This window comes from Tupaia chinensis, unplaced genomic scaffold, assembly GCF_000334495.1.
Source record: "Tupaia chinensis unplaced genomic scaffold, TupChi_1.0 Scaffold138060_1, whole genome shotgun sequence".
NCBI lineage: Eukaryota > Metazoa > Chordata > Mammalia > Scandentia > Tupaiidae > Tupaia > Tupaia belangeri.
In genome coordinates, this window is record NW_006197961.1 from 1,943,168 (window position 1) to 1,951,878 (window position 8,711).

Sequence of the window (8,711 nt, forward strand, 5' to 3'; positions counted from 1 at the left end):
GAGTTTTAAGCCACCGGGTCCGGGACACGAACCGCGGTCGACTACGTGGGAGTCCAGCGACATAGCCATTACGCTAACTGCTGGTTCCCCGTGCCCAGGATCTTGAGAGGAGAACAGAGGAGAAGGGATTGTGGCGTGGCCATGCTCCCTGGGGGGTGATTTCTCGCTTTCTGTCTCTGTCTCTCTCTGTCTGTCTGGCAAGTGCATGTGCTCTATAGCAAAAACCTCTCCAAAAAAAGAAAAAAAAATAGGGAAGCAGATGGCGCAAGGTTTACATTCCTGGACTCCCATGAAGCTGACTATGGTTTGAGTCCTGGAACCTAGCAGCTTAAAATTCACACTGGGTGTGTGGGACCAGCAGTTAGCATAATGGCTATGTCGCCGGACTCCCACGTAGTCGAACGCGGTTCGAGTCCCAGACCCGGTGGCTTAAACTCACGCCAGGCGCGTGTGCGTGCATGCCCAAGATCCCGAGAGGAGAATGGAGGAGAAGGGATTGCGGCGTGACCATCCCCCCTGGGGGGTGATTTCTCACTTTCTGACTCTCTGCCCCCCTCCGTCTGTCTGGCGAGCGCACGAGCCCTATAGCAAACACTCTCAAAAAAAAAAAAAAAAAAAAGGAAAAAAAAAAAAACCTCTCAAGATAAAAAGAGGAAATGGATACTCAAAGCAGTCAAACCTCTGTTTGTTTTTCTATCTGTTGCAGTCATTAATTCGACCTGCCTCCTAAAATTGTTTATTCTTTTAAAAATTTGCGATAGGGCACATGGATCCATCAGAGAGAGAGAAGGCAAGTGAGAAAACACACACACACACACACACACACACACACACACACACGCGCGCGCCCGCCCGGCATGGTTTTCTAACTGCTGGATCCAGGCCGTAAAACACAAAGTCTGCTGTGTGGTGTTCATCCACCTTAGCCTCATGCCACCTGCCGGCCCCCTCAGATTTCCGACTCTTCCCCTTTGAGGCACACTGGCACTTGCTGAACCCCTCTTATTTTTGGAGAGATTTTCGCTATAGGTCGCATGCGCTTACCAGACAGACAGAGAGAGACAGAGAGACAGAAAGCGAGAAATCACCCCCCGGGGGGGATGGCCACGCCACAATCCCTTCTCCTCCATTCTCCTCTCGGGATCTTGGGCACGCACGCACATGCGCCCGGCGTGAGTTTAAGCTACCGGGTCCGGGATGCGAACCGCGGTCGACTACGTGGGAGTCCAGAGACATAGCCATTACGCTAACTGCTGGTTCCCCCAACCCCTCGCGATGGGCAGGAGTATGACTAGTTCTGGCCAATGAGTAGTGACAGGAAGTGACGTGTGACACTACACTGCAGCAGTTCATTGCCGGAGCAAGAACCTCCGGAGAGGGGACTTCCAAAAGTTCATGGACTAGGCCAGCAGGGGGCGTGGAGGTTAAGGTGCTGGATCCCACCTGGCCAGCTGCAGGGTTCAAGTCCTGGACCCGGTGGCTTAAACTCACGCCGGGCGCGTGTGCGTGCGTGCCCAAGATCCCGAGAGGAGAAGGGAGGAGAAGGGATTGTGGCGTGGCCATCCCCCCCCCCCGGGGGGTGATTTCTCAATTTCCTGCTCTCTGTCTTTCTGTGTCTCACTCCAGTGAGTGTGTGTGCTCTATGACAAAAGCTTAAAAAAAGAAAAAAACACAAGAAACACATAAACAAAAACACTTCAACGGGAAGGAGAGACAGAGGAGAAGGGATTGCGGCGTGATCATTCCCCATGCGGGGACTTGTCTCTCCTTCTCTCCACCTTAGCCATGCACACCCTGCATGGTTTTCTTTCCTCCCTCCCCCCCCCTTCATTGTCATTCTTTTTATTTATTTACTTCTTAATCATTTCATTTACGTTTATTTATTTATTTATTTTAATTTGACCAGAGAGGGACAGAGTGAGAAAGCGAGCGAGAGGGTAAGTGAGAAAACAAGCCTCCAGGTCTGGGACTCGAACCTTGGTCGACCAGGTGGACATCCAGCACCCTTAACCACCATGCCACCTGTCAGCCCCTTTATTTATTTATTTATTATTTTAAAAGATTGTTTAATTTAATTAATTTATCTATTTATTTTAAATTTGACCAGAGAAGGCCGGAGCCAGAGAGAGAGAGAAAGTGAGAAGGTAGGCCACCAGGCCCAGGACTTGAACCACAGTCAGCCATGTGGGAGTCCAGTGCCCTTAACCACCATGCCACCTGCCGGCCCCCCTTTATTTATTTTTAAAAGTTGACCAGAGAGAGACAGAGAGAGAAAGGGAAAGTGATACAGCAGGCTGCCAGATCCAGGACTTGAACCGTGCTCAGCCATGTGGGAGGCCAGCTGCCCTAACCACCACACCACCTGCTGGCCCCACCCTGCATGTTTTTCAAGGACCAGGGCTGGGATTGGAATGGTGGTGGGCTCTGTGGGGTCTGTCTCCCAGGCACAGGGCTTCACCACTGCACTGTAGACCAGCCCTCCATGAGCTTTGTAACAACCTCTCCGGTCCCTTGGCCCCGCTCCGTCCCCTGGCCCCGCTCCGTCCCCTGGCCCCACTCCGTCCCCTGGCCCCGCTCTGTCCCCTGGCCCCGCTCTGTCCCCTGGTCCCGCTCCATTGTCACTCACCGAGAGCAGTGCGGTTGTCTCCTCTTGGGCTCTTGGCGTCTGTCCTTACCCCTCGAGGTTTCTTGTCAAGCCAGTGCCAGCGTGATCCTGTACAAGGTAAGTCATGTCACGTCTGTCCCCTGCTGCCATCCTTCCCAGGGCATCTTACAGCAACTGGTATTAAAGCCAACGTCGGGGCCAGCAGGTGATACAGTGGTTAAGGCACTGGACTCCCACACGGCCAGCTGTGACTCGAGTCCCGGACACGGTGGCTTAAAAATCTCACCAGGGGGGACCAGCAGGTGGCGTGGTGGTTAAGGTCCTGGGCACTCCCACATAGCCGTCCGTGGTTTGAGTCCCAGACCCGGTGACTTCCTTTCTCCCTTTCTCTCTCTTTTTTTGAAGCGTTTTTTTTTTTTTTTGCTATAGGGCACGTGCGCTTGCCAGACAGAGAGAGACAGAGAGACAGAAAGTGAGAAATCACCCCCCATGGGGGATGGCCACACCGCAATCCATTCTCTTCCATTCTCCTCTCAGGATCTTGGGCACGCACGCACACGCGCCTGGCGTGAGTTTAAGCCACCAGGTCCGGGACTCAAACTGTGGTCAACTACGTGGGAGTCCAGCAACATAGCCATTACTCCTACTGCTGGTCCCGAATTTATTTATTTATGCTGTTCGTTGTCTATTTTCTGAGAGGGCAGGAAATCTTGTCTGTTTTACTCATTTCTATTTTCTTAGCGTAAGAAACAGTGACGGATGCCTAGCAGGTGCTCAGCAAATATTTGTTGAATGAATAATCCCAATACTCAGTAGCTGGGCCATCCCTCTGCCTGGCTCTGGAGAAACACTGAGGAATAGGCTGTCGGGCCAGTCCTTAAGATATTCTTGTCTTGGGACCAGCAGTTGGTGTAATGGCTATGTCACTGGACTCCCATGTAGTCGACTGCGGTTCAACGGTTCAAGTCCCAGACCCGGTGGCTTAAAACTCACACCGGGCACATGTGCGTGCGTGCTCAAGATCCCGAGAGGAGAATGGAGGAGAAGGGATTGCGGTGTGGCCATCCCTCCTGGGGCATGATTTCTTGCTTTCTGTCTCTCTCTGGCTGGCTGGCGAGTGCATGCGTCCTATAGCAAAAACCTCTTCAAAAAAAAAAGACATTCTTATCTCTGGCCAACCAGTGGTGAGGTAGTTAAGGCTGTTGGATCCCATGTGGTCGACTAGATGGTTTGAGTCCCGTACCTGGTGTGTGTGCGCAAAATTCTGAAAGAATAGATAGATGGAGGAAAAAAGATTGCAGTATAACCATGTCCCTCTGGCAAATTGGGAAAAAAAAAAGACTCCATGGGACCAGCAGATGGCATAATGGTTCTGTTGCTGGACTCCCACATTGTTGATCGCGGTTCAAGTCCTGGATCCAGCAGCCTGAAATTCATGCCAGGCACATGTGTATGCATGCCCAAAATCCCGAGAGGAGCATGAAGGAGGAGAAAGGATAGAGGCACGGCCATCCCCCTGGGGGGTGATTTCTTGCTTTCTGTCTCTCCAGCAAGTGCACACATGCTAAACCACAATTCTCTCTTCGAGAAAAAAGTCTATAAGACCAGCAGATGGCGTAATGGCTATGTCGCTGGACTCCCATGTAGTCGACCATGGTTTGAGTCCCGGACCTGGTGGCTTAAACTCACACCGGGCGCGTGTGCATGCGTGCGCAAGATCCCGAGAGGAGAATGGAGAAGGGATTGTGGTGTGGCCATACCCTCTAGGGGGGATCTTGGGCACGCATGCACGCATGCACACGTGCCCAGCGTGAGTTTAAGCCACCAGGTCTGGACTTGAATCATGGAGTCGGCCGTGTGAGATCCAGACACCTCAATGACCCCAGCACCTGGCTGGCCCGCCTCCTGCACCACCTTTCGGCCAATCACCACGAACCAGCTTTTCTCTTCCCGGATGCCCACACCCGCTGCTTCACTCCAGGCCGGCTTGTGTTCCCATCTGTGATGGGGGGCGATCAGGATCGGTGGGAAAGTGGGTGATTAAGAAGTTTGCCTTCCAGGCTCTAACAAGTGCTTTGGCCTGGGTTTGAATCCCACCTCTGCCACTTACCAGCTGATGGGCCGTGGGCTAGTCACTTCATTTCTTGGGACCTCGGTTTCCTCATCTGAAAAATGGGCAAGAGAATTCTTGTTTCTCAGGGTGCTTATGGGAGTCATTTTTATTTTATGCTATTTTATTATTTTGCTATAGGGTGTGTGTACTCATCGGAGAGAGGGAGACAGAGAGAGGGAGAAAGTGAGAAATCACTCCCTAGAGGGGCTGGCCGTACCATAGTCCCTTCTCCATTCTCCTCTTGGGATTCTGGTCACGCACACACACGCATCCAGTGTGTTTTTCAGGCCTCCGGGTCTGGGACTTGAACTCTAGAGCCAGTCATGTAAGATCCAGCCACCTTAACCACACACCACTGGCCGGCCCTCCAAAAGGATTATGCGTGTAAACTGCTTAGCAGTCTGCCTCCCCAGGCCAGAAAGTCATTATTATTTTCATTTTCTTTTCTTTCCTTTTTAAAAATGATTTTAATTGGGCCAGCAGGTGGCATGGTGGTTAAAGGTGCTGGACTCCCACGTGGCTAACCACGGGTCGAGTCCCAGGCCTGGTGGCTTGCTTTTTTACCTTTTTTTTTTTTTTTTTGGAGAGGTTTTTGCTATAGGGCGCATGCGCTCACCAGAAAGACAGAGACAGAGAGACAGAGAGCGAGAAATCACCCCCCCAGGGGAGATGGCCACACCGCAATCCCTTCTCCTCCATTCTCCTCTCGGGATCTTGGGCACACACGCACATGTGCCCAGCATGAGTTTAAGCCACCGGGTCCAGGACTCGAACCGCGGTCGACGACATGGAGTCCAACAACATAGTCATTACGCTAACTGCTGGTCCCGCTTTCTCACTTTCTTAGCTCTCTCTCACTCTGTCCCTCTCTAGTCAAATTAAAATCATAAAATGAAAAAATAAAGTTAGATCGAATCATTCTTAAAAAAATGTATTATTATTTCATTTGCCATAGGGTATGTGTACTTAACAGAGGAGACAGAGAGAGAAAGTGAGAAAGGAAGCCTCCAGATCTGGGATTTGAACTGCAGCCAGCCATGTGGGAGTCCAGCACCATAACCACCACGCCGCTGGCTGCCCCGCCCCCCACCCCTTTTTTTTTTGGTTTGAGGGTACATACACTAGCCAGAGACAGAGATAGGGAAAAGAACACGCCTTCTACGGGGACATGAGAATGCCATAATCCCTTCTCCATCTCCTCATCCCGTCATGATTTTGGGTGCGCGCGCGCGCGCGCGCGCGCGCACACACACACACACACACACACACACACACATCCAGTGTGTTTCTCAGGCCGCTGGGTCTAGGCCTTGAACCACTGGCCATGCCATAGGTGATCTGACAGCTCTAACCACTAGTCCTTGACTGGCCCATTGTCATTATCACTGCCTCCTCCCCTCGCATACTCAGGAACATCCTGGTCCTCTCTGCCTGTCAAAGCCTCTTCTAAGCCATTTCCTCCAGGCAGCACTCCAGGTTTGCCCCAGCCTGTTGGAACCGCCTCTGTGGTCTAGACACTCAGGCCCTCGATCTTAATTACATGCTGCCCTGACAGAAGAACTCCGGTCCTCCAGCCTTAGGCTGTCATTTAACTCCGTGTCTCTATTTTAAAACATAAACCAGAGGGGATGTCACTCCCCTGCCTGAAATCTTGCAAAGGTTTCCCACCTTAGGGAGGAAACGCCACACTCCCGAGACCCTGAGAGGCCCCAGATCTGCAGCTCTGCCTCAGTCTTGTCCCAGCTCAGCCCAATCTTTGGTCTTTGTCCAGAATGTCCTTCCTTGATCTTTATAGGAGGAGCTCCTTTTTTTTTTTTTTTGGAGAGGTCTTTGCTATAGGGTGTGTGCGCTCGCCAGACAGACAGAGAGAGACAGAGAGAACAGAGAGACAGAAAGTGAGAAATCACCCCCCATGGGGGATGGCCACACCGCAATCCCTTCTCCTCCATTCTCCTCTCGGGATCTTGGGCACGTGCGCGCACACACACGCCCGGCGTGAATTTTAAGCCACCGGGTCCGGGACTCAAAGTGCAGTTCACTACGTGGGAATCCAGCGATGTACCCATTAGGCCATCTTCTGGTCCAGGACTAGCTTCTTTTAATCCTCAGGCCTCAGCTCCAAAGTGGTCTTCTTAGGGCCGGCAGGTGTCATGCTGGTTAAGATGCTGGACTTCCACATGGTTGACTGTGGTTCAAATCCCAGACCCGGTGGCTTGAAAATCATGCGAGGTGCATGTTCGTGCGTGCCCAAAATCCCGAGAGGGAAACAGAGAAGGGACTGCAATGTGGCCATGTCCCCCAGGAGGTGATTTCTCACTTTCCTTCTCTCTGTAGCTTTTCTGTCTACTCTCTGGCAAGCCCACGCACCCTATGACAAAAACCTTAAAATACAGTAAGATAAAAAACAAAGTGGTCTTCTCCCAAAGCACCCGTATGCAGTTATTCTCTCATGCCACCCCCTTGTATGTTATTCATAGCACTTAGAGCCATCTGAAATTATTTATTCATTTATTTATTTTTGGAGAGGTTTTTGCTATAGGGTGCGTGTGCTCGCCAGACAGACAGAGACAGAGAAAGCGAGAAATCACCCCCCAGGGAGGATGGCCACACCGCAATCCCTTCTCCTCCTTTCTCCTCTTGGGATCTTGGGCACGCACGCACACACGCCTGGTGTGAGTTTAAACCACCAGGTCCGAGACTTGAACCGTGATAGACTACATGGAGTCCAGCGACATAGCCATTATGCTAACTGCTGGTCCCCCCCCTTTTTTTTAAAGGTATTTTTGCCATAGGGTGTGAGTGCTTGTCAGAGAGAGAAAGCAAAGGAGAGAGAGAGGGAAAGTGAGAAATCACCCCACAGCAGGGAGGGCCACACTGCAGGCTCTACTCCCATTCTCCTCCTGGGATTTTGGGCATGCATGCACACATGTGTGTCCCAGCCTAAATTTCAAGCCCGCTGGGCCAGGACTCGAACCATGGTTAGCCATGTGGCAGTCCAACGCCTTAACCACCACGTCACCTGCCGGCCAGGATGCCAACTCCCCTGGAGCAGGAATTTTCGTCTTGGTCACTACAGTATTCGGTGAGCCAAGAACAGGGCCTGGCACATAGTAGGTGCTCCGTAAATCTTTGAAAAACGAATGCATGTGGTTTAGGTTCTATTCTGACCTTTCTCTGAGCGCAGAACACTCCCTATCCATAAAACAACTCCTTGCGGTCAGGGGATAGTGTGATGCTTAAGGCACTCGACTCCCACATAGCCGACCACAGTTCGAGTCCCAGATCTGGTTGCTTGCTTTCTGACTTTCTCTCTCTCTCTCTGGTGAGCACCTACACCCTATGGTTACGCCGTTGAACTCCCACATAATCGACCACGGTTCAAGTCCCAGATCCGGCGACTTAAAACTTATACCAGGCGCGTGTGTGTGTGTGTGCGCGCGCGCGCACCCAAAATCCCAAGAGGAGGCTGGAGGAGAAGGGATGGCGGTGTGGCCATTCCCCGGGGCAGGTGATTTCTGGCTTTCTGTCTCTGCCTCTCTGTTGAATGCATGCACCCTATAGCAACAATCTTCTCTCTCTAAAAACAAAAACAAACAGCTCCCCGATATGCCTGCTCTGGAGTTGACATCTGTCACCACCTCCCCACTTTCCCTGTCTCCCCTCAAACCTGAACAAGAAAACAAAGAAGAGGAATACCAGCCAAGGGGCCTCTCATCCCTGGGAAAAGTCTGAAACTTAGCAACTCCACAGCCGCACAGAATCCGGGGCAGCAGGGGGCAGCAGGAAGTGGGGAAGGGGCCTCCTGGGAATTGATATAAGCTAGACGAGGGCCAGACTACACGCCCAAGCGCTCCCTTCCAGCCGCTGCGCCATGCTTTGGAGAGGAGGAGGGCGGGAGGCCTCTGATTCACTCTTGAAAAACCGGCTCTAGAGTGTTTCCGGGGATAAAGCCTACGCCTCCTACCAGGCCTGGGCCCAAGCTCCCCTTGGGGT

The 8,711-nt window shown here is 52.0% G+C and overlaps 1 protein-coding gene across 1 annotated transcript in view; it reads right to left on the reverse strand.

The window, feature by feature from the left end:
• GIPC1 (GIPC PDZ domain containing family member 1) overlaps positions 1 to 4,793 on the reverse strand; it is a 13,804-nt gene extending 9,011 nt beyond the window's left edge. Inside the window, exons 1-2 of the mRNA XM_006161017.3 lie at positions 4,716 to 4,793; positions 2,627 to 2,713 (exon numbers count right to left, since the gene is read on the reverse strand). The gene's annotated coding sequence lies outside the window, so the exon portion shown is untranslated. The remainder of the gene's footprint in view (positions 1 to 2,626; positions 2,714 to 4,715) is intronic.
• Between the last annotated feature and the right edge of the window lie 3,918 nt (positions 4,794 to 8,711).